The following is a 27026-nucleotide window of genomic DNA, read 5'->3' as shown; positions in this document are numbered from 1 at the left end:
AAGCAGATGCAGGAAGAGTTGCTGCCAGTTGGCCTCACTGACTCTGTGTGTACAAGTGAGTGCGCTCAGCACTGCCAGCACTGCTCAACCCAGCGTCCAATTGTTGCAGCTTATTTATAGGAGGGTGGTTGTTGGAATGTCCTACAAGTGCGGCACGGTGGCGCAGCGGCGGAGACTCAGGTTCGATCCTGACTACGGGCGCCGTCTGTACGGAGTTTGTACTCTCTCCCCGTGACCTGCGTGGGTTTTCTCCGAGATCTTCGGTTTCCTCCCACACTCCAAAGACGTACAGGTATGTAGGTTAATTGACTGGGTAAATGTAAAAATTGTCACTTGTGTGTGTAGGATAGTGTTAATGTGCGGGGATCGCTGGGCGGCGCGGACCCGGTGGGCCGAAGGGCCTGTTTCCGCGCTGTATCTCTAAATCTAAATCTAAATCTAAAGTCCCACTTCCACCAGTCAGAAGATTCCTGCAGCCTTACAGCAGCTGGCCAATCCATCCCTATCCGTTGCACCAGCCTCCCAAGTGCTCGCTCGTGTATATATAATGTGTCCATAAGTTGGCCGTTCGTAGCCCAGGAACAATCTGCATTATGTAATCATAGAATCATATCCAGAGGGGGACAGTCCAGCTCATTAGGCCATTAGTGTCTCAGAAAATGCCGTTCCTTTGCTAACTCCCCGTCATTAGGAACTTACTTCCTCTTCAAGTTTTTTAAAAAATTCCTGTTCATAGCTATTATTAATTCCATTCCCACCACCCTTTCAGACAGTGCCTTCCAGACAATAGTGGCTTGCTGCTTACTTTATTTCCGCAAGTGGTTTCTGGTTTCCTTGTCAATTACCTTACATCTGTGTCCTCTGGCTACTGACTCTTCTGCCACTCAGAGCAGTATCAGAGCTCAAAGGCATCGAACATCTTTCAAACCTCCCCTTAATTTCCTCTGCTCTGGGGGGTGGAAAACAAAAAAAATAATAATCTAGTCTCCCTGTAATAAAGGTGATTTATCTCAAGTGCCATTCTGATAATGTTCCCACTATTCCATCTCCAAAGCTACTAATAGCTAATAGCTAAGAGATACTAATAGTAAGGTGTGATAACCAAAATTAGCTACAATGCAGGTGGATAGTCCTACTCCAGTTCACATCCTGGATTTCCCAGGTGATGGTTAATATTTGGAGTCTTGGGAGTTTTGGCTCCCAATATGCACAAGTTCTAACTGCAAGGATATGAGCTCTGATCAGGCACTGGAAAGCAAAAATTACTTTACAAAAATATTTTCATAATATGCTCATCGAAAAATAATTCATCTCATGTAAGTTAATTGAACCCTTTGCTATTAATAAAAATACTGTTTGAAAATATCCTAAACACATGATATCAAGGTCAGCTGGCATTACAGACTCTTGTCGCTCTGCACAGTAACCTTCCTAACCATTATCTTTATCTTCCTCCTCCCCTCCCCTCAACCTCTGCCCATTATCTCCCACCTCATCTGATTCCCACAATTACTCCTGCCTCATCCCCCCCCCCCCCTCCCCACTCCACTCCCCACTTTATGCTGGCAAAATCCCCTCTACATTCACAGTGATGCAGGGTCTCATCCTGAAATGTTACCCATTCCTTCGCCTCCTAAGATGCTGCTTGACCCGCTGAGCTCCTCCAGCGTTTTTCTTTTGCTCCAGATTCCAGCATCTTCAGTCCCTTGTGTCTTCATCTACGTACTCCTGCTTTATTAATTTGAGCTAAATCCCGATCAGAATGGTGAGGGGTAAAAACTGGCTTAATAATAACAGCTAGACAGTCAACGACTGTAAGCCTAAAACATCCCCCCTGAAAGTAATAGCGTATGCATAGATACACATTATCATATGTGTAGGAAGGAACTGCAGGTACTGGCTTAAACTGATGATGGACACAAAAGGCTGGAGTAACTCAGCGGGTCAGACAGCACCTCTGGAGAAAGGAAAAGGTGACGTTTTGGGACGAGACTCTTCTTCAGACTGAAGAAGGGTCTGGACCTGAAACGTCACCCATTCCTTTTTTTCCAGAGATGCTGTCTGACCCGCTGAGTTACTCCAGCTTTCTGTGTCTATCTACACATTATCATATACTGTGTTACGATGCTGTTGGTTTCAAGAATGCTTGTACTTCAATGTATAATATAGTATACGTAGTCGCACATGATTGTTTGTCCACACTGCTGTATTAGAGGAGTGCCAATAATTCTGTTAACAGTCACAGCAAAGGAAGAGTTGGAAAATATGAATCCAAGAGCTGTCCTGCTCTCCTCTCTCGATAAAGAATAAAAAGTGATTTGAATTTTATTAATACAAATAGATTTTCTCCTGATATTAAAATAGACAACTGAAGCAACAAATAATTTTTCACACGTATGTGTAAAAAGTTGTATTATTGCAGATGCATGTTCTTTCCTCCTTTGTTCAATCAACTTCCTCAGAATGAAAAATGTAGGTTTCAGTAGCACCAACGGATGCAAGTGCCAAATTGCTAATCGCACCGTAATTATAAATATTTTTTTAAATCAGCATCATCAGGTACAGATTTCAAAATTCTTTAGCTTGTTCTTTATTTCTTTATTGTTGCTTTGCTGGTTGTTGCTGAGATTATCCATCCTGAAACAGCCCTTGAGAAGGTGGTAATGAAGCATCTTCTTGAAGCACTGCAGTCTTCTTGTGGTGAAGGTGCTCCCAACGTGTTATTAAGAAGAGCGTCGTGCCTCTCAGTGATGGGATACACACATTTACTGTTTCCTTGATATAGACCAGAGTATTTCCAAACGAAGGTATCACAAAACGCTGGAGTAACTCAGCGGGTCAGGCAGCATCTCAGGAGAGAAGGAATGGGTGAGGTTTCGGGTCGAGACCCTTCTTCAGACTGATGTCAGGGGAGGGGGCGGGACAAAGAAAGGATGTAGTTGGAGACAGGAAGACAGTGGGAGAACTGGAAAGGGGGAGGGAAAAGAGAAGGACAGAGGAGCTATCTAAAGTTAGAGAAGTCAATGTTCATACTGCTGGGGTGTAAGCTGCCCAAGCGAAATATGAGGTGCTGTTCCTCCAATTTGCGGTGGACCCTCTTCCCAGTTCTTCCACTGTCTTCCTGTCTCCAACTACATCCTTTCTTTGTCTCGCCCCCTCCCCTGACATCAAGTCTGAAGAAGGATCTCGACCCGAAACGTCACCCATTCCTTCTCTCCTGAGCTGCTGCCTGACCCGCTGAGTTACTGCAGCTTTTTGTGATATCTTCGATTTGTACCAGCATCTGCAGTTATTTTCCTAGAGTATTTCTAACTATAGATTTTGACTTTATTGAAAAGTAGGTGATATTAAATTGAAATGTTACTGTTCAATCAAATTAAACGTAAAAGATCCTGTTTCCATGCTGGACATTAAAAAAAAATGTCTGTTCTAACCTATCACGTAAACTGATCTGAATAACATAGTCCTTAAAAAAGATTCTTCATGTTGTTCTTATTTTCTCATATTCTACTTCAATCGGAAAAACAATTCATGAAGTAAAAAAAAGTTATGTTATTTTTGCTCTCCGTTTTTCCTTTCTCACCACTATTCCATGCCTTGATTTTATCTCTACAATCAGTATCAAGCAACAGATTCAACATATGCCCAACATATGTTGCAGCCACTGTTTTGTCATTGCAAGGCTGTTCCTGTTGAGCATTCCCCATCGTTTTTAAATTGAACTTTATTTTACTGAAGTAGCAGCTGCTTCACTTGATGCACAGATATTGAAAGCAGCTTTAAAAACAAGACAATGATATTGAAAGAAAAATTATTAGAAAGTGAAGAAATATTATGAGAGAGTTTAATAAATTTTAATAGATGCAAATCAAGTCAAGTCAAGTCAAGTTTATTTGTCACATACACATACACGATGTGCAGTGAAATGAAAGTGGCAATGCCTGCGGATTGTGCAAAAAAAGTTACAATTACAGCATAAAAATTTAAATTAATACAGAAAAGAAAATTTAGTCCCTGGAGTTATAATAGTTAACAGTCCTGATGGCCTATGGGAAGAAACTCCATCTCATCCTCTCCGTTTTCACACAGAGAGTGGTGAGTCTGTGGAATTCTCTGCCACAGAAGGTAGTTGAGGCCAGTTCATTGGTTATATTTAAGAGGGAGTTAGATGTGGCCCTTGTGGCTAAAGGGATCAGGGGGTATGGAGAGAAGGCAGGTACAGGTTACTGAGTTGGATGATCAGCCATGATCATATTGAATGGCGGTGCAGGATCGAAGGGCCGAATGGCCTACTCCTGCACCTATTTTCTATGTTTCTATGACAGCGGAGGCTGTCATTTATATACAAATTATTGAATCTGTGGCACAAAATAATATAGAAATTTGAAGACCATGTAACAATTCTGGATGGTGAATGTTTGTGAAATCAAGACCGTTCATACAAAATAAATTCTTATCTTAGATTTAGCAGTCTCAGGTGGTCAGTTGAAGATAACATGGAGGAATTGGCAAACTCAAGAAACAAAATTACAACACATTTCTTTAGAGACACAGCATGGGAATATTCCCTTCAGCCCACCAAGACCACACCGACCACACCATTGACACCATTATCCCACCTTCTCATCCAGTCTCTACGCACTAGGGGGGATTTACAGAGGCCAAATAACCCCCCAAAAAATGCGCGTCTTTGGGATGTGGGAGAAAACCGGAGCACCTGGAGAAAACCCACCCAGTCGTAGGGCAACAAAACTCCATACAGTCAGCACCCAAGGTTTAGATCAAACCCGTGTCTCAGGCACTATGAGGCAGCAGCATTTCCAACTGCACCTCTGTGATGCACAGACGTGTAACTGATTCCATTTTATCATTAAATATGAAATCTGCAGTGTGCAGAAATAAAGGCTCACTCCTGACACAGAAGTTAACTTCCTTTTTAAAAAAAAATATTTTATTTTGGAATTGCAGATATTTGGTTTCAGCATCCAGGGTGAAAAATGTTTTGAATTTACAGAAGGCTGTCCACTCTGCAGCTGTGAAGAGTAACTTGGAAAAGAAATGGACTAACAGGTAGAATATTTTTTTATGAATCTGGACTAAAAACCATTGGAAACAACTAACCTAATAGACACACTCAAATTGATTTATTTCAATATTTTCATTGGCAGAATTGTGTACATTCATTACGCCAACATTCTATCTCCAAAGTCATTCACAAGCAAAGCTTTGGGCAAATCAAATCCAGAATCATTGCACTACGAAGCAAAGAAATTCCATTTGTCAGTTTGTCTCGTAAACTATATATATATGTATATAGTTTACTAGATATATGTATATAGTATATATATGTATGTATGTATTATATATGTATATAGTTTGCAGCCCAGTGGTATGAACATTGACTTCTCCAACTTTAGATAGTTCCTCTGTCCCTCTCTTCCCCTCCCCCTTCCCAGATCTCCCACTGTCTTCCTGTCTCCACCTATATCCTTCCTTTGTCCCGCCCCCCTGACATCAGTCTGAAGAAGGGTCTCAACCCGAAACGTCGCCCATTCCTTCTCTCCTGAGATCCTGCCTGACCTGCTGAGTTACTCCAGCATTTTGTAAATAAATATATAGTTTACAAGACATATATTTGGACGATATACATATATGTACATATACTACGATTTGATCATGGCTGATCTATTTTTTCCTGTCAACCCCATTCCCTTGCCTTCTCCCCGTAACCTTTGACGCCCTTACTAACCAAGAACCTTTCAATCTTCAATCAATGAATTGACCTCCATGGCCATCTGTGGCAAAAAAATCCATAGATTCACCACACCTCTGACCAAAGAAATTCCTCATCTCCATTCTAAAGGTACGTCATTTTTTTAGTCTTTTGGTGTCATTCTATACTCAAGAGTCAAGAGAGCCCAGTGTTTTATTGTCATATGTCCCAGATAGAACAATAAAATTCTTATTTGCCGCAGCACAACAGAATATGTAAACAATATAATAAACGAAAGAGAAAAAAGGTTTAGTGTGTGTATATATACACACACATACATATAAGGTATCACAAAATGCTGGAGTAACTCAGTGGGTCAGGCAGCATCTCAGGAGAGAAGGAATGGGTGACGTTTCCCATTCCTTTTCTCCTGAGATGCTGCCTGACCCGCTGAGTTACTCCAGCATTTTGTGATTCCTTCGATTTGTACCAGCATCTGCAGTTATTTTCCTATGTGTGTGTGTGTGTGTGTGTGTGTGTGTGTGTGTGTGTGTGTGTGTGTGTGTGTGTGTGTGTGTGTGCGTGCGCGCGTGCACGTGCACACGCACACGCACACACACAATAAACAAACAACAGCAGTGCAATAATAACAATAATAGTCCATTGTGGTTCAGAGCTTATTTGAGGTTGTTGTGTTTAATAGCCTGATGCCTGAAGGGAAGAAACTATTCCTGAACCTGGACATTACAGTTTTCCCACTACTGTGACCATCCTCTCCACATCCACGTCCCCTCTATCTAGGCAAAGTTACTTGAACTTTAGCTCTGCCAGCTGCAAACAGTCACCAGAATCACCCTCAGTACCATTTTGACATTTTTGGCCTTTTTAGAACTTGACTAGACCCAATCCATCACCCAAAACATTTGCTCCCTCTACTAACAGTACACAGTGATCGCAATGTACACCACTGAGAAAATATGGTGCAAACGCCCACCTAGTCTATTCCTACTGGTTTCTCTGTCCGCCCTGACTAGTCAATATATTCCTCCATTGTTGCTGGCTCTAAATCCTGGAGACTGGAAGCTACTCCCAGGTCTACCTTCACACTGAGGAATTCAAGAAGGGCACTCATGACTACTTTTACTAACACTGGCATACAGAATGTATAGTTAATTGTAATCCTGTTGATCAAGCTGAAACTAAAAGATTCATGTTTATACATTTGTTGGGAAATTCTCAAAATCCATCTTCCAACATTAAAAATTAATCTTCTGACCAGATCCCACCCCAAAACTGATAGGAACCATCTTTGCCTTGAATTACAATTTTAACTGAATGGACTGAGTAAGGAAACTGCTGCAGCTTTGCTTCCAAGCTTAAACCAGTTTGGAAGATGATCAGCTCCGGAATAGGCCGCAAGGATGATTCTGCACGAGATAACCACTTATGAGGTGTTTGCGCAGTAATCAACCAGAACTAGAACCAGAAGGATATGCTTATTTCTTTGATGGGACCAGAAGGAGTAGGATTGCTCAATAGACAATAGACAATAGGTGCAGGAGGAGGCCATTCGGCCCTTTGAGCCAGCACCGCCATTCAATGTGATCATGGCTGATCATTCTCAATCAGTACCCCATTCCCGCCTTCTCCCCATACCCCCTGACTCTGCTATCCTTAAGAGCTCTATCTAGCTCTATCTTGAATGCATTCAGAGAATTGGCCTCCACTGCCTTCTGAGGCAGAGAATTCCACAGATTCACAACTCTCTGACTGAAAAAGTTTTTCCTCATCTCAGTTCTAAATGGCCTACCCCTTATTCTTAAACTGTGGCCCCTTGTTCTGGACTCCCCCAACATTGGGAACATGTTTCCTGCCTCTAACGTGTCCAACCCCTTAATAATCTTATACGTTTCGATAAGATACGTATCTTATAAGATACGTATAAGATACGTATAAGATAAGCTCCTTTCCTAATACCATGAGCAGCTTAGGCATTGACAGCCAGGAATCCCAGCTTTCCCAATTGCAAGACTGGGCCCACAACATCTTGCAAGAGTGCGGCACGGTGGCGCAGCGGTAGAGTTGCTGCCTTACAGCGAATGCAGCGCCGGAGACCTGGGTTCGATCCCGACTACGGGTGCTGTCTGTATGGAGTTTGTACGTTCTCCCCGTGACCTGCGTGGGTTTTCTCCGCAATCTTCAGTTTCCTCCCACACTCCAAAGATGTACAGGTAAGTAGGTTAATAGAGGCATGAGGCAGGAGATGGCCAAAATTGACTGGAAGGAGGCCCTAGCAGGGAAGACGGTAGAACAGCAATGGCAGGTATTCCTGGGAATAATGCAGAGGTTGCAGGATCAATTTATCCCAAAGAGGCAGAAAGACTCTAAGCGGAGTAAGAGACACCTGTGGCTGACAAGGGAAGTCAAGGACAGCATAAAAATTAAGGAGAGGAAGTATAACATAGCAAAGAAGAGTGGGAAGACAGAGGATTGGGACTCTTTTAAAGAGCAACAAAAGTTAACTAAAAAGGCAATACGGGGAGAAAAGATGAGGTACGAGGGTAAACTAGCCAATAATATAAAGGAGGATAGCAAAAGTTTTTTTAGGTACGTGAAGAAGAAAAAAATAGTCAAGGCAAATGTGGGTCCCTTGAAGACAGAAGCAGGGGAATTTATTATGGGGAACAAAGAAATGGCAGACGAGTTAAACCGTTACTTTGGATCTGTCTTTACTGAGGAAGATACACACAATCTCCCAAATGTTCTAGGGGCGGGAGAACCTAGGGTGATGGAGGAACTGAAGGAAATCCACATTAGGCAGGAAATGGTTTTGGGTAGACTGATGGGACTGAAGGCTGATAAATCCCCAGGGCCTGATGGTCTGCATCCCAGGGTACTTAAGGAGGTGGCTCTAGAAATAGTGGAAGCATTGGAGATCATTTTTCAATGTTCTATAGATTCAGGATCAGTTCCTGTGGATTGGAGGATAGCAAATGTTATCCCACTTTTTAAGAAAGGAGGGAGAGAGAAAACGGGTAATTATAGACCAGTTAGTCTGACATCAGTGGTGGGGAAGATGCTGGAGTCAATTATAAAAGACGAAATTGCTGAGCATTTGGATAGCAGTAACAGGATCATTCCAAGTCAGCATGGATTTACAAAGGGGAAATCATGCTTGACAAACCTACTGGAATTTTTTGAGGATGTAACTAGGAAAATTGACAGGGGAGAGTCAGTGGATGTGGTGTACCTTGACTTTCAGAAAGCCTTCGACAAGGTCCCACATACAAGATTAGTGGGCAAAATTAGAGCACATGGTATTGGGGGTAGGGTACTGACATGGATAGAAAATTGGTTGACAGACAGAAAGCAAAGAGTGGGGATAAATGGGTCCCTTTTGGAATTGCAGGCAGTGACCAGTGGGGTACCGCAAGGTTCGGTGCTGGGACCTCAGCTATTTATGATATACATTAATGACTTAGATGATGGGATTAAAAGTACCATTAGCAAATTTGCAGATGATACTAAGCTGGGGGGTAGTGTGAATTGTGAGGAAGATGCAATAAGGCTGCAGGGTGACTTGGACAGGTTGTGTCAATGGGCGGATACATGGCAGATGCAGTTTAATGTAGATAAGTGTGAGGTTATTCACTTTGGAAGTAAGAATAGAAAGGCAGATTATTATCTGAATGGTGTCAAGTTAGGAAGAGGGGATGTTCAACGAGATCTGGGTGTCCTAGTGCATCAGTCACTGAAAGGAAGCATGCAGGTACAGCAGGCAGTGAAGAAAGCCAATGGAATGTTGGCCTTCATAACAAGAGGAGTTGAGTATAGGAGCAAAGAGGTCCTTCTACAGTTGTACCGGGCCCTGGTGAGACCGCACCTGGAGTACTGTGTGCAGTTTTGGTCTCCAAATTTGAGGAAGGATATTCTTGCTATTGAGGGCGTGCAGCGTAGGTTCACTAGGTTAATTCCCGGAATGGCGGGACTGTCGTATGTTGAAAGGCTGGAGCGATTAGGCTTGTATACACTGGAATATAGAAGGATGAGGGGGGATCTTATTGAAACATATAAGATAATTAGGGGATTGGACACATTAGAAGCAGGAAACATGTTCCCAATGTTGGGGGAGTCCAGAACAAGGGGCCACAGTTTAAGAATAAGGGGTAGGCCATTTAGAATGGAGATGAGGAAGAACTTTTTCAGTCAGAGAGTGGTGAAGGTGTGGAATTCTCTGCCTCAGAAGACAGTGGAGGCCAGTTCGTTGGATGCTTTCAAGAGAGAGCTGGATAGAGCTCTTAAGGATAGCGGAGTGAGGGGGTATGGGGAGAAGGCAGGAACGGGGTACTGATTGAGAGTGATCAGCCATGATCGCATTGAATGGCGGTGCTGGCTCAAAGGGCTGAATGGCCTACTCCTGCACCTATTGTCTATTGTCTATTGTCTATAATTGGCATGGTAAATGTAAAAACTGTCCTAGTGGGTATAGGATTGTGTTAATGTGGGGGGATCGCTGGTCAGTATGGACCTGGTGGGCCGAAAGGGCCTATTTAAGCATTTAGTTTAAGCATCAAGAGTGAAAATTGTTTGAATTTACAGAAGTCTATCCATTTTGCAGCTGTGAAGAATAACTGGGGGAAACAATGGACTAACAGGTAGCAATTATTTTCCCTGCAGCCTTCCAACAAGGAATGAGAAGCGAACCAGGCCAAGGAACCTAAATAGCTCTGGACTTTGACCCACTCATGCAGAAGGGATGTATGAATGGCGTCCTGTTATTCTGCATTCAACAGCTACGGATGTACATAATATCTATATTAACCATTTAGTTTTCATTCCATCTCACCAACCTATGCAAATCTATCCAAAGGTACTAAATGTCTGTCTTTCTGGTAGATTAATATTTGTGGGATATAAGTGCATTGCACACAGTTTGGGACTAAGCTGCTGGTAAGATTGATATTGGAGTGAATAAGATAGTCTGCAAAAGATGACCTTTCTGCATTTTCTTTGATGCCATAAGACCCATTTTTTACATTTTCGGTTGCAATACATTCGAGGATCAGTGCCCTTTTTTAGCAATTGAATAAGACTCAGAGCTTCATTTTCTTGGTACATTTGGTGGAAATTGGCCATTGTTTGAAGTTATGTGGCTTGGGCAAGTGGTTAGCTGTGCATGAAAATCTTCCAGTCAGCCCAATTGATGTCCTGTCATAACATTTTCTGGAAGTGGACAATGCTGACGAGACCACCATTTTCTGCTCAGAGCTAATTGCCATTGAGAAAGTGGCGCTGTCACCTTCTTGAACTGGGGAGTCAAGTCAGGTCAAGTCAATTTTATTTGTATAGCACATTTAAAAACAACCCACATTGACCAAAGTGCTGTACATCAGTTCAAGTACTAAGAACGAACATACAATGGCACACAAACATAACAGCACATACATAAACAGTTCACAGCGCCCCCTCAGAGGGCGTCAAACGCTAGGGAGTAGAAATAGGTTTTGAGCCTGGACTTAAAGGAGTCGATGGAGGGGGCAGTTCTGATGGTGAAGGTACTGCCACAGAATGCTACTGAATGGACATTGTGTGGACCTTACTGAATGACGTTGAAGAGATAACAATTTCTGAGATAGATTGATTAGTAAGACTGGCTGTTGCAATCCCTAAGGTTTTGCACTACAATTGACTGGTGTTGTTCTTGGGGGTGACCACTAGGTGATGTTGCTACCATTCAGACACATCTTCAGTTGTGTACCTCAACGTCACTGGGTGTTTCGGCCTTTTATCACAAGACACCCTCAGTCGAGGCAGGCCCACCGCAGGGTGATCAGACCTGGGTGTGTGTCTTATGGTTAGCCTCTAGATGGTCACATGGCAGCCCAGACAGCATCTCCTCTTTTCATAGAATGATGTGTGACTCCAGTTGCTGCCTTTGTCCTTCTTGGTGGCAGATATCATGGGTTGAAGAGGTTCTGTCAGTACACTTAGGTAAGTGATTGCAGTACATTTTATGGATGGTAAACTGGTGATATAATTGCCGCTGTTCATTTCTATAAATGCCTAGGGTATGTGTAGACCAATGAAAGCATCAGATTGTTTGTTGTGACAGGAGTATAACTGAGAAAGAAATACTCCACAATGCATCTTCATTGACTTTATTGTCTTTTCAGAGGTTGGGGCAGACCCATTAAACTGAAAGTGTCCAGAGACTAGGGCAAGAAACAGCAGAGGAAGGAAACAAAAGTGGATTAAAGCAGTGAAGGAAAGATAAAAACAAGGAAGTAAAATTGATTGGAAGCAGGCTGAAAGAAAGATGATCGATTAAACCTTTCTACAGTGAAGAATCCCAAGTAAATAAGCATTGGCAAACTATTTGGCATCAGACTTTAGATCTCAGGCCTCATGGGGCACCCATGGCGTAAACGTAAAATAGTAAATGAAGCAAAGAATGAGACAAAAGATTAGAAAATACATCATAAAAATATTGTTTTATAATAAAAAAGATATGATAAAAATATATAATAGGGCAGAAACTTTATGATCGTTTAAACCTTTCTGCAGTGAAAAATCCCAAGTAAATAAGCTTTGACAAACTATTTGGCATCAGACTTTAGATCTCAGGCCTCATGGGGCAAGCAGCTGCCTAAAGCTTTCTTGGGTAAATGCTATCTATTCATTTTAAAATAAAACTAATATAGTCACATCTCTTTGTATTTTCGCACCCCGTCATCTTTTCTTCCTGATCCTCCCTGAAAGTCAAAGTTCCTGCATTTTATCCAAAGAAATCTAGAATCTGTTGATTGAGCAATTTTCCATTTTGAGTTGCAGATAGTCTACTGAGAGAATCTCCCAATGAGAGAAGCAGCGAGCATGCCTATTAATTGAATGTGCTTGATGTCACTCATGGCTCAGTTGGTACCAATCTCGCGTCTGTGTCAGAAGGTCGCGGATTCAATTGCTGTCCTCGAGATCTGTGTGTGTAATCTTTGCTGACACTTTAATGCAGCAGTGAAAGAGAAATGATAGATCAGTCAGATAACAATGTTGGCAAGAAAAATTAAAGAGTTTAATTATCTTTAATCTAACAGCTCAGACTGCCCTCTTGGAGGAAGCTAAAAGATCCCATGGCACTTTACAAAGAGGCACTGGAGAATTCTTACTGGTGTCCTGGTGAATATTTGTCCCTCAACTAATATCATTATAAAGTTTATCTGGTCACTTATCTGTACCACTTTGCTGTTTATAGAATCTTGCTGTGTGCATATTAACTACCATTTGCGTAACAATGATACACTTCAAAAGTACTTAGTTGGCATACTTTGTGATGTTGGGGCTTTGTAAATGCAAGATCTTTTGGCTTTCTTTAGGATGCCTCCCAATTGATTTTAAATAAGCTTTGATTTTAGAACTGGGTTCAGATGATAGCATTGGGTAGAGCCTAATTCTGCTTAAGACCTATTCAAATAGTTCTCATTTGATAAAACATCTTGGTAGGGAATGAAGATAGACACAAAATGCTGGAGTAACTCAGCGGAACTGGCAGCATCTCTGGAGAGAAGGAATAGGTGACGTTTCGGTTCGAGACCCTTCTTCAGACTGAATCTGAAGAAAGGTCTCGACACAAAACATCACCCATTCCTTCTCTCCAGAGATGCTGAATGTCCCGCTGAGTTACTCCAGCATTTTGTGCCTATCTTTGGTTTAAACCAGCATCTGCAGTTCCTTCCTACACATTTGGTAAGGGAATGTAAGAAAATAGCTGCAGATGCTGGTACAAATCAAAGGTATTTATTCACAAAATGTTGGAGTAACTCAGCAGGCCAGGCAGCATCTCAGGAGAGAAGGAATGGGCGAAGGGTCTCGATCCGATATGTCGCCCATTCCTTCTCTCCTGAGATGCTGCCTGACCTGCTGAGTTACTCCAGCATTTTGTGAATAAATACCTTCGATTTGGTAAGGGAATGATCAGTTTAAGCCTACATGATTGAAAAGCATCCATTTTCAATGCACGTGGTGAATAAATGGCACAGAGCACCACCTTTTATGAATTTAAAACTCATGTTTTTCTACTATTTATAAGATGATACCAAGGAGAATCCTTAATGCATTAATGCAAATTATGAATTGGGTCAGAAGTTTGACACATTTTCTTAAGAAATATTGAGTGTTGAGTGCAGCACCATTTGATTCTACAGCAAAATTAATTTTCTCTTAAATGTAACAGGGTTCTATGGAAAATTAGTGACTGAAACAAGGAAACCTTTTAACATGAAAATATACAGTATTAAAAGCTGCATTAGTATTGATGTCGAACATATTGTTATTTTTGAACATGTATAGTTTAAAGCAGGTATCACAAAATGCTATCAATGATCCAATACCTTCTCTTGCGGTTGCCTGCAATTCACTACTGATCCCATTTCTGGACCTTGAAAAATGTATTGTCTTGGAAATGGTTACGGTGAGCCTGTGCAGTTTGCTGGTTCATTTTAGTATTTGTATCCATTGTGGGGAAAAAAAAGAAACATACCCACATCACTAAAATGATCTTATCAATCTCATTCCAAAAAGACCACTGCATGATTGAAGAAAATAACAAAAGGAAGAACAGGCATACTTTGATATTGGAGATGAGGCACTGGGAATAGATCTGAGGCTCGAGAAGGTGCTGGTCAGGCCGCATTTGGAGTACTGTGAGCAGTTTAGGGCACCATATCTGAGGACAAATGTGCTGGCTCTGGTGAGGGTCCAGAGGAGGTTTACAAGAATGATCTCAGGAATGAGTAGGCTAACCTATGATGAACGTTTTTATTCACAAAATGCTGGAGTAACTCAGCAGGTCAGGCAGCATCTCGGGAGAGAAGGAATGGGTGACGTTTCGGGTCGAGACCCTTCTTCAGACTGATGAACATTTGTCAGCTCTGGGCCTGTACTCGCTGGAGTTTAGAAGAATGAGGGGGGACCTCATTGAAACATTCAGAATAGTGCTTGGATAGAGCGGATGTGAAGAGGATGTTTCAACTAGCGGGAGGGTCTCGGACTAGAGGTCATCGCCTCAGAATTAAAGGACGTTCTTTTAGGAAGGAGATGAGGAGAAATTTCTTTAGTCAGAGGGTGGTGACTCTGTGGAATTCTTTGCCACAGAAGGCTGTGGATATTTTTAAGGTAGAGATAGATAGATTCTTGATTAATACAAGTGTCAGAGGTTATGGGAAGAAGGCAGGAGAATGTGGTTAGGAGGCAGAGATAGATCAGTCATGATTGAATGGCAGAGTAGACTTGATGGGCCAAATGGTCTAATTCTGCTCCTATCACTTATGACCCTATGACGTTATAACCTTAAAGCTATTTCAGTTGAAAGCTAGGATCATTTGAATCAATAAATGCAGAGGAATTACCCATGATAAAAGCATCCATTGAAAAAATACATCCAAACATATAATTCATGGGATAATTAATTTGTCTATTTGTAACAACTAAATTTCCTGACATTAGATGTTTGACTAACATTTTCCTTGTTTCCCTTCTCCAGAGCAGACTAGCATTCATAACATTCTAATTAAAAAAATTGATGAAGTTTAGAAGATTCTAGCTTTGGTATTTGTGATGTTCTCAGATGTCTCCAAAAAAATGATCTCTCCCGCCCTTTAAAAGAGACTAGTGTCCCATGTGCCAAGTTCACAAATGCTTCCTTGCCTCTTGACTGACATTCCTCTCTCGATCAGCACCAATAAATATAAATCAACTATTTAAGCACATTAGTCTTTTTTTGTGGATTCTACACAAAATGAGCATATACTTTCCCCATGATAAAAAGGATATTAAACCGCAACTAGTTCTTGTGTGTTAAACAATTTCTGAAAGATGCTGATGTTTTCCATTACGAAAAGTAGATAGTTAAGTTTATTTCATTAGCCATCATATATTAAGAGAAAAGATATGCATTCATAGTCTGAAGAAGGGTCTCGACCCGAAACGTCACCCCTTCCTTCTCTCCAGAGATGCTGCCTGTCCCGCTGAGTTACTCCAGCATTTTGTGTCTATCTTGCATTCATATTAAATTTGGTTTTTATTTTTACAGTGAAATTATCTATTGTATTTATCAAAACTCACAAATTTGCTCATTGTTTCATAGCTAAAGAACTCCTTTTGGCAATTGCAAATACATTCTGGAACTAATACTGTGTCATTTAACATGTTGCCATAGTGTAGTCCTACTTCATATAAATAGGTTCAATTAGAAAGGTAGGATAAAAATATTCTTTCTCTGCTGTCTTATGTTAATATTATTGGGCTTTATAAAGTCAATTCTTTTTATAAAGTAAAACCAGAAAATGCTGGAAATACTCAGACAGCATCTTTGGAAAGAGAAACAGAATTAACTAATAATTAAGGAATAAGTTATGGAAAGATTAACTTTGGTTTCTCAACAAATCCATGGAGACCTTGGTGCAGTTAGATTCTGGATACCAAGTTGCATTATATTTTTAGTAGACCAGTGCTTTACAGCTGAGTGATTTTGCATTGAATTCAATGGAAAATAAACCTGCTTGAATGTGCTTGAATGCATGTCTCAGTCACTGAGGCCAATGTCAACAGCCCCTTCATGAAGGTGAACCCTCAGAAAGTGTCTGGCCCCCATGTATACCTAGCCACATTCTTAAAACCTGAGCAATCAACTGGCTTTTGCGAACATCTTCAACCTTTCATTACTAAGGTCTAAGGTTCCTACCTGCTTTAAAAGGATATCAATAATACTGGTGCCCAAGGAAGAGTAAGGTGGTCTGTCTCAGTGAGTACCGACCGGTGGCACATTCGTCCATTGTGATTAAATGCTTTGAGATGTTTGTTATGACACTTATCAACTACTACCTTGGTATGGATAGGGTCCACTACAATTCAACTTCAACCACAATTGGATGCAATCTCACCGATTTTGCACTGGATTATATGAGCAACATGCATACCATCCTGCTGGTTGTTGCCTTAGACTGGCATTCAATACCACCTTAAGTGACTGGAGCAGAATTAGGCCATTCGGCCCATCAGGTCTACTCTGCCATTCAATCATGGCTGATCTATCTCTCCCAATCCTCCTGACTTCTCCCCATTACCCCTGACACCCGTACTAATCAAAAATCTATCACTGCCTTAAAATCATCCATTTGACCTGGCCTCCACATCCTTCTGTGGCAAAGAATTTCACAGATTCACCACCCTCTGACTAAGGAATCCCCACCTATCGGGCGGCATGGTGGCGTAGCGGTAGAGTTGATGCTTTACAGCGAATGCAGCGCCGGAGATTCAGGTTCGATCCTGACTACGGGCGCCGTCTGTACGGAGTTTGTACGTTCTCCCCGTGACCTGCGTGGGTTTTCTCCGAGATCTTCGGTTTCCTCCCACACTCCAAAGACCTACGGGTATGTAGGTTAATTGGCTGGGCAAATGTAAAAATTGTCCCCAGTGTGTCGTGTTAGTGTGCGGGGATCGCTGGGCGGTGCGGACCCGGTGGGCCGAAGGGCCTGTTTCCGCGCTGTATCTCTAAATCTAAATCTAAATCAAACCGATCGTGAAACTCAAAGCATCCCTGCTCATCGCTATGTAATAGTATACTCGACAATGCACCTCATCAGTAGACTACAACCACTACGAATTGGTGAGAAACCTATCTCCTCAACATGCACAAGGCTGTGTGCTCAGTCCCCTGCTCTACTTTCTCGAAACCCATGACTCTCTAGTCAGACACAGCTCCAATGCCATCTTTACATTCACTGATGATACTACCGTTGTTGGACGCACAATGGGTGAGGATGACTACAGGAGGGAGATTGGAAATCTAATTGAAGGGTGCCAGAGCACCAATCTCGCTCTCAATGTCAGCAAATCTTATCGAAACGTGTAAGATTATTAAGGGGTTGGACACGTTAGAGGCAGGAAACATGTTCCCAATGTTGGGGGAGTCCAGAACAAGGGGCCACAGTTTAAGAATAAGGGGTAGGCCATTTGGAACTGAGATGAGGAAAAACTTTTTCAGTCAGAGAGTTGTGAATCTGTGGAATTCTCTGCCTCAGAAGGCAGTGGAGGCCAATTCTCTGAATGCATTTGAGAGAGCTAGATAGAGCTCTTAAGGATAGCGGAGTCAGGAGGTGTGGGGAGAAGGCAGGAACGGGGTACTGATTGAGAATGATCAGCCATGATCACATTGAATGGCGGTGCTGGCTCGAAGGTCCGGATGGCCTCCTCCTGCACCTATTGTCTACTGTCCATTGTCTATTGTCAAAGCAACATGAGCTGATTGAAGGGAAAGTTGAGAATCGACAAACTTGTCTTCAACAATGGGACAGTGATGGAGAGAGTCAACAGCTTCAAGTTCCTGAGCATGCATATCTCTGAGATCTCTTCTGGGCCAGCACATTGGTACGATCACAAAGAAAGCTCATCAATACCTCTACTTCCTGCGTAGATTGAAGAGATTCAGTAAGTCAATGAGTAATCGGACTTAGACACAAAATGCTGGAGAACTCAGTGGGTCAGGCAGCATCTCTGGAGAGAAGGAATGGGCGACATTTCGGGTCGAGAGAAGGGTCTCGACCTGAAATGTCACCCATTCCCTTTCGCCAGAGATGCTGCCTGAACCGCTGAGTTCCTCCAGCACTTTGTGTCTACCTTCGATTTAAACCAGCATCTACTGTTTTCTTTCCTAGTAATCGGGCTTCCATAGGTTGTGGTGGAGAGCATGCTGACGAGTTACATCGTGGTCTGGTTCGGCAACTCAAATGCCCAGGAGCGAAAGAGACCATAGAGTGGATGGCACTGCCCAGTCAATCACAGGTTGATGTCACCATCATTGAAGGGATCTATCGGAGATGCTAAGGCAGCCAATATCATCAAAGACCCATACAACCCTGGGTACATTCTCATTTTAACACTACCATGGGGAAGAAGGTACTGGAGCCTGAAAACCACCACTACCAGGTTCAAGAAGAACTTCTTACCAGCGACCATCATACTCTTGAGTACTACACTTAATACTGACTAGCTAATTAAATTATTGCATCGTATGGGAGGCGCATTCCCAATCTCGTTGTACCCCTGTACAATGACAATAAAGATATATTGTATTTTATTGGATTGTATTGTACACAACTCTAACATCAGCAACTAAGGTCTACTTTGGAGTGCGTCTTTGGTTGCATTATATTTGCACTATTATGACTACTTAGTGTTACAGTTCCGCACATATTTTGATTAGTATATGTTTATTGTATTGATGAGCCTTTTAAGTTGTAGCTAGAAAGAATGTCATGGTTCTGTTGCCAGTGCAAATGACAATTAAACACTCTTGCCTCTTGACGTCTTGATATTCATCCAATGAACAGTTAATGTTTCAAGTCACAAACAAAATATTGTGCGGATATGTTGGTACATACAAAATGAAAAAGACCCTTTACGTTAGTGTATATCCTTCTCGAGCGTCACGATCCGATATTCACAAATTCGCAAATAATTTATTTATCTTTTCTCACAGAATTACTTGACCAATTGCAGAATGCTGACGTGAGCTTCACCCTAAACATGTGCACTGGTAGTAAATTCCACATTCCCTCAGAGCTCTGTTTAAAAATTGTTGATCTTGCTCATTGTCCAAAATCACTTACCGTTTGCCTTATATCTCTTTCCCGTCTCTGGGCCCTCATTCACTGGAAATAATCTGCATCCAGCCCCATTGTTTCCTGTCCCAATCCTTCATAAACGCCAACCTCCTTGATTAAATTAGGCCTTCATTATATCTGTCTTAACAATTGTTCAGGACTTATTTTTTACCCACCTTGCCATAAGTAATTTTGGAAGTCAAGGCGCAGTGGGTCTCAAAAGTGCATCTTTAAAAAACAATGCCTTTACCTTGCTGCTCTTCTGCATTCAGTCAAAGTTCCCAGGAGTGTGAAACTGCATTCTCAAGGTGAACTCAAACTTTGACTTTGAGCCATTAGATTGTGCTGCTAATTCGATTTCACGATTGTAATGTCAATTGAAAGGCAATGCAGATAGATGTGCATTAATTAAAGAGTGCCAATTAAACTCTGACACAGATGTAGCTATTCTGTTGCGAACTTATGCAATGCCTATCGATGGAGTACCAATAGAAATAGCAACCACTCAAAACTCAGTGCAATAACAGCAAATGATGGGATCATGAAATAGTCTGATGAGAATAGCTGTAAAACCATCTCTGCTGTGGAAAGTGCTGGAAGGAATTTGCGGAAAAAGATAATCAGGAATAGGAACATGAGGAGGTTATATGGCCACAATCCATTCCTCTATCTGAAACCCAATGCCATATAACTCCCACCTGGTCCAAACACCCATCCATCACGGCTTTGATTGATTGATTCCTGGGATGGCAGGACTTTCATATGAAGAAAGACTGGATAGACTCGGCTTGTACTCGCTGGAATTTAGAAGATTGAGGGGGGATCTTATAGAAACTTACAAAATTCTTAAGGGGTTGGACAGCCTAGATGCAGGAAGATTGTTCCCGATGTTGGGGAAGTCCAGAACAAGGGGTCACAGTTTAAGGATAAGGGGGAAGTCTTTTAGGACCGAGATGAGAACGTTTTTTTTCACACAGAGAGTGGTGAATCTGTGGAATTCTCTGCCACAGAAGGTAGCTGAGGCCAGTTCATTGGCTATATTTAAGAGGGAGTTAGATGTGGCCCTTGTGGCTAAAGGGATCAGGGGGTATGGAGAGAAGGCAGGTACGGGATACTGAGTTGGATGATCAGCCATGATCATATTGAATGGCGGTGCAGGCTCGAAGAGCCGAATGGCCTACTCCTGCACCTATTTTCTCTGTTGACAAAAATGCGTAGTGAATGATGTGAATGAGCAGGGAATTCCCAATATTCCTGACCCTGCCGGGCAAAATTCCTCTACCTTAAATAACCCCTTATCTTCAAGCTATTCCACCGGTTCTGGGTCCCTCCATGAGGGAAACCGTCCTCTCAGTATTTAGGAAAAACAAGGAATTGCAGATACTCAGCGGGAAGGCAAGATCTGTGGAGGCAGTGTTTTGGACTGGAACCCTTCTTCAGAATTCTAGTCTCAGTATTTGCATGTACAATGACAATCGGCTACAGAATTTTATGTTGTAATAAATGATGCGCAGCCAGGTCCATGGATTCTTGTGCATGAATCATAAAAAAAACACAGCAAGCAAGCACAACCAGTAGTTATTCACAAAATGCTGGAGTAACTCAGCAGGTCAGCAGCATCTCGGGAGAGAAGGAATGGGTGACGTTTCGGGTCGAGACCCTTCTTCAGACTGATGTCAGGGGGGGCGGGACAAAGGAAGGATATAGGTGAAGACAGGAAGATAGAGGTAGATCTGGGAAGGAGGAGGGGAAGAGAGGGACAGAGGAACTATCTAAAGTTGGAGAAGTCGATGTTCATACCACTGGGCTGCAAGTTGCCCAGGTGAAATATGAGGTGCTGTTCCTTCAATTTCCGGTGGGCCTCACTAAATACCTTTGATTTGTACCAGCATCTGCAGTTATTTTCTTATACAACCAGTAGTTAAGAGGATAAATAGCACATCGGCCTTTATAGGGTTCAGGAATTGGGCAGTTGTGTTGCAGTTGTCCAGGGTGTTGATGATGCCACACTGGAGCACTGTGCACAGATTTGATCCCCTTACCCGAGAAAATATATGGTAGGATTGGAAGCAATCCAGAAGAGAATCACCAGGCCAGATTCTGGCATGAGAGGGTTGTCTTATCAAGAGAAGCTAGACTGGTTGCACCTCTTTGGAGTTTAGAAAAATGAGGAAAGTGGGTGGCTGGTTGTACAGCTTAAATGTAGGGGAAGGGGAGGGGGGACACTGCAAAAACCAGACCTGAGATCCATTAGGCAATAAATGTGAAAGGTTTGACATGCGGGCTCATTTGCCTTGCAGCAACCTACCAAAGTTGAGATGATTGCATGTCATGGCCCAAGCTTCAATTTAGTAACTGTGTCACTCTAGCTATCTCCTCCCATTCGCTATCCCTTTGGCCACTTCTTTGGTCAGTCTCCCTCTCTCTCTCACTCTGTAACAAAGCAGGCATAGACGCACACACACTAAAGCACACTTGCATGCGCACAAGGACACAATGCACATACAAGTGTAAACACACACACACACACACACACACACACACACACATGTACATGAACACACACACACAAACTGCTTCTGCCCTGACCCGTGTCTACTCATACTGTCTCATACACCCACATTTCCCATATACTGACATATTCTTTCTCTATCATTCCATTGATCCTCCTGCATCAACAATCTTGCACATACTCTGTGACTGTTATGCACACAGTCCAAAGAGTTGCACTACCAAGTCTACTTAATCACCCCCGGAAATTGTTCTCTATTTCAGGCAAAGGATATCAGATGCAAGCAGCTGGCACAGCAAACCTGAGGCCTTGTCACAGGAGATCAATTTGATGCCTCTGGAGGAGGAAGTCCAGGACCGGTTGTGTGTGCAAGGGCGGATGAGCCTCGGGCACCAGGGGAAGCTGATTGTGATCGGCCAGGCACGATCTCTTTCCACCTGAGCATATCGGAACAGGAGTCCTTACAGGAAACGCACTTACAACAAACGGGGTTCATTTTGCAGCCTCTCTTAATGAATGAAGCCCTCTGACAATACAGGTAGTAGAAAATTGTTTCCCTCAAATCCATCCTTCAGTGTGGCCCTTGAAAGATGAGAGGCATAGATGAGAGGCATAGACTATCAATAAATGCAGGCGACAGGCATCCCTGGAATTGGCCACTGGAAAGATTCTCTGGTGGTCTATCACCAAGTAAACCTCAAGAACATGTAATTATTTGTTGCTAAAGAATATTTTGGTTTTGAGAGTGGGACATCTAATAGCCACAAGAAGTGTTTTTTGAGTGCCTGAGCTTTGGAGAAGACTGCAATGGCAGTAAATTCACATGCCTGGTCTAACTGCTGCATTCAATGTCATTTATGCCCTCTAATCTTGGCAGATGGGGAGAGAAGTGGTCAATGTCCATGCTTCTAGACTAGTGAGAAAATGTGAGGTTATCCACTTTGGTGGCAAGAACAGGAAAGCAGACTATTACCTGAATGGTGGCCGATTAGGAGAAGGGGAGATGCAACATGACCTGGGTGTCGTGGTACACCAGTCATTGAAAGTAGGCATGCAGGTGCAGCAGGCAGTGAAGAAAGCGAATGGTATGTTGGCATTCATAGCGAGGGGATTTGAGTATAGGAGCAGGGAGGTTCTGCTGCAGTTGTACAGGGCATTGGTGAGACCACACCTGGAGTATTGCGTACAGTTTTGGTCTCCTAATTGAGGAATGGCCTACTCCTGCACCTATTTTCTATGTTTCTATGTTTCTATCAAAGAGGGAGGTGTGGCATATATTTATTAATTTGGTCTATTTATTATTATCACGTGTAACCGTTGGGTATTAATAGTGAGGTTGCAAGATGGATTCAACAATGGCTGAATGGGAGATACCAGAGGGTAATGGTTGACAATTGTATGTCAGGTTGGAGGCCAGTGTCTAGTGGAGTGCCCCAGGGATCTGTGTTGGGTCCACTGTTGTTTGTCATTTACATTAATGATCTGGATGATGGTGTGGCAAATTGGATTAGTAAATATGCAGATGATACTAAGATAGGTGGTGTAGTTAGTAATGAAGTAGAGTTTCAAAGTCTACAGAGAGACTTGGGCCTTTTGGAAGAGTGGGCTGAAAGATGGCAGATGGAGTTTAATGCTGATAAGTGTGAGGTGCTGCATTTTGGTAGGACAAATCAAAATAGGACGTACAGGGTAAATGGTAAGGAATTGAGGAATGCAGTGGAACAGAGGGATCTGGGAATAACTGTGCATTGTTCCCTGAAGGTGGAATCTCATGTGGATAGGGTGGTGAAGAAGGCATTTGGTATGCTTGCCTTTATAAATCAGAGCATCGAGTATAGAAGTTGGGATGTAATGTTAAAATTGTACAGGGCATTGGTGAGGCCGAATCTGGAGTATGGTGTGCAGTTCTGGTCGCCAAATTATAGGAAAGATGTCGACAAAATGGAGAGGGTACAGAGGAGATTTACTAGAATGTTGCCTGGGTTTCAGCACTTAAGCTACAGAGAGAGGTTGAACAGGTTGGGTCTTTATTCTTTGGAGCGTAGAAGGTTGAGGGGGGACTTGATAGAGGTTTTTAACATTTTGAGAGGGACGGACAGAGTTGACGTGGGTAGGCTTTTCCCTTTGAGAGTGGGGAAGATTCCAACAAGGGGACATAGCTTCAGAATTGAGGGACAAAAGTTTAGGGGTAACATGAGGGGTAACTTCTTTACTCAGCGGGTGGTGGCTGTATGGAATGGGCTTCCGGTGGAAGTGGTGGAGGCTGGCTCGATTTTATTATTTAAGAGTAAATTGGATAGGTATATGGATAAGAGGGGATTAGAGGGTTATGGTCTGAGAGCAGGTAGATGAGACTAGGTCAGGGAGAGTGGTCGGCGTGGACTGGAAGGGCCGAACGGGCCTGTTTCCGTGCTGTAGTTGTTATATGGTTATATGGTTATATGGTAATAAGATATAGTGATCACCTGCTGCAGGCTGGAATGATGCTGAGAAGATGAGACGGTGCGTAGGGTGAGAAGGCGACTTTTATTTCACTGCAAGGACAGTCCTGGCATGTGCAGGGGCTTGCACTTGTGGTTTTATGAAAGTACAGATGTCAGAGAGAACTACCTTATGGAAACATAACCTGCAGAAACACTGTAGAAAGAAGGAATTGCAGATGCTGGTCAATGTACAAAATGATACAAAAGTGCTGGAGTAATTCAGCAAGTCAGGCAGCATCTCTGGAGAGCATGGATAGGTGATATTTCCGGTCGAGATCCTTCTTCAGGCTGCGTAGACTCTGCTTGTCTGAGAGGTTGAAATGAACACAAAGCTGCCTGTAAAGCCCAAGTGATTAAACTCTTGGGTGCCAAATACTTATGTTTCCTGCAACCTGATCCACTCGGCTGTTTGTGAGGCAACTGTTGTTATCTTCTGTCATTCATCGAGATTGATGTCATTTGTATAGACAAAAGCTCATGCTGGGAAAGGTCCATTTACACTGTGAGCAGTACTCTGAGCATGTAGTTCAGCTATAAGTAATGTGATTGTTCCGTCAAATAATGATCAGGTTTTGTAAGCGACGGTTGTTCAGTATGTGCATTATGACCGGCATTTCTTCACATAAATAAGATTGGATAGCTTACTGAATTTTAGCGTTGATTACAATTAGTTTCCTTCAGTAAATTTTGTACTGGAAAACATGCTAATAAATGCAAAATTCTCCCCCAAAAATGAAATGCTGTTTGTGATGAGGATGAAGACGCCCAGAAACATGCTCAAATTCACTTAACACCATTAATTTTCCATAGCACTTGAGAAATTTTGAAATTGCCTAATTGTATTCCTAGTTCATCCTGCAGGTTACCCAGTTCACTCCTATCCCAGTCATCTGTCCTTCTCAACTCCCATCTGCAACAAACTTGTCGCCAGTGTTGGTTCTGAGTTAATGAGAAGATAATAGAAAATGTTATTTGGCGACCTGTTACAGTTCTGACGAATGTCAAACTCATCCAAAAATAAAAGGATAAACTAGAACGAAAACCAGGCACTGTTCTATGGGTAATCTGAAATAAGAACATTAAAATACTCAGCAGTATTTGTGGAGAGAGAAACAAAGTTAAATATCAGGTCAAATGCATTTCGTCAGAATTCATAACATTTCAAAATTTGTCTTCTGCGATCTATGAATCCATATTTTTGGTGCTGATCGAGGAATTGAATATCGAGTAGACTGTTTCAGTACTTCCAAGGGTATCATGTGAATGTTGCACACTTCGTTGTGTAACCATGTGATGATTTCACTTGTAGAGCGGGTTGTTCCCCAGCTTGTGGCAGCTTCTTTCCATTCTTGTGAACAGTTCATAACTCTTTTCACTGTACCTCGGTACACGACAATGAACTAAACGAAGCAAACTCGGAAAGTTTGCAAATTGAAATGTGCTCCCAAATTGGAAACAGAGTTCCCTAAAGGCAGAAAATGCCTGCAACTCCATGGCAGACAGTAGATCCATGCCACCAGTCTTACAGGTCTCCCAAACAATCATTCCCATGTATGGACTGTTCAGAAGCCAGACATTTGTAAGCTGGGGAGGGCCTGCAGTTACATATACTGTCACTGCAGAAAAGTCCCAATTGAGGAAGGGATGGATGTATCCTTCAGTTTTGCTTTGTATTTAGGGGACTATGTATTGGCATTTCTGGGGTGGTTCTTCTAACCTTGAAATGGCACAGTCATTATAGAGTCATTGAGTGATACAGTGTGGAACCTGGCCATTCGGCCCAACGTGCCCACACCGGCCAACATGTCCCAGCTACACTAGTCCCACCTGCCCGCGTTAGGTCCAAATCCCTCCAAAGCTGTCCAATCCATGTACCTGTCTAACTGTTTCTTAAATGTGAGGATAGTCCCTGCCTCAACTACCTCCTGTGGCAGCTTATTCCACACACCCACCACCCTTTGTCTGAATTGCTCATTGTTCCAATTTTTTTTGCAAATTCATTTGTCAACGCAATTGGTGAGGATGGAGAGAAGCTTTGTGAAAATGTTGTAAAATGCAAGTCTAGCATGGACAAAAAAAGTCAAACTTCATCTCAGTGTTGCCACGTTGAAGGAAGTATTTCCCAAGAGGCCAGAAGGATGTTGGAGTAACTCAGCAGGTCGGGCAGCATCTATGGAGAACATGGATAGGTGATGTTTTGGGTTGAGACCATTCTTCAGACTGATTGTAGGGAAGGAGGAGAAGGCTGGAAAAGGGGAGAGGCAGGGCAAACTGAGGCAGGTAATGGTGGCCATAGGCGAAGGGGGTTATGGGTAGGCAGATGGTTGGAACAAAGGCCAGATTGTGAAGATAGAGAGAGGGAGGGAGGGAGGGGAGAGGGGGGAAATAGACAGAGGTCCAGGTGGGGCACACGGGAGGGAAGGTGGAGGGGGGTGAAAGGGGGATGTGTGGGGTGGGTTGGGGCGGTCCATTGCAAGGACAAAGTCACATGCAAACTGGAGAAACAGCACCTGATATTCCTCTTGGGTACTTTACAACCCAACCATATGAACATTGAATTCTCCAATTTAAGGTTAACTAACTGCCTCCAAAACCCCTTCTTCCTCATCCCCTCTGTATTCCTCCCCACCTATTCTCTCTCCTTTGCCCTATCTGGACTCCCA

The 27026-nt window shown here is 42.7% G+C and overlaps 1 long non-coding RNA gene across 3 annotated transcripts in view; it reads left to right on the top strand.

Moving 5' to 3' along the window:
• Positions 1–27026, top strand: part of LOC144600857 (uncharacterized) — a 77989-nt gene that overhangs the window by 36776 nt on the left and 14187 nt on the right. For all 3 annotated transcript variants that reach the window (XR_013548191.1, XR_013548189.1, XR_013548192.1), the window contains exon 3: positions 22144–22418. This is a non-coding gene — a long non-coding RNA (uncharacterized LOC144600857). The remainder of the gene's footprint in view (positions 1–22143; positions 22419–27026) is intronic.

Source organism: Rhinoraja longicauda, chromosome 1 (genome assembly GCF_053455715.1).
Source record: "Rhinoraja longicauda isolate Sanriku21f chromosome 1, sRhiLon1.1, whole genome shotgun sequence".
Classification (NCBI taxonomy): Eukaryota; Metazoa; Chordata; class Chondrichthyes; order Rajiformes; family Arhynchobatidae; genus Rhinoraja; species Rhinoraja longicauda.
This window is presented reverse-complemented; position numbering and strand designations above follow the sequence as displayed.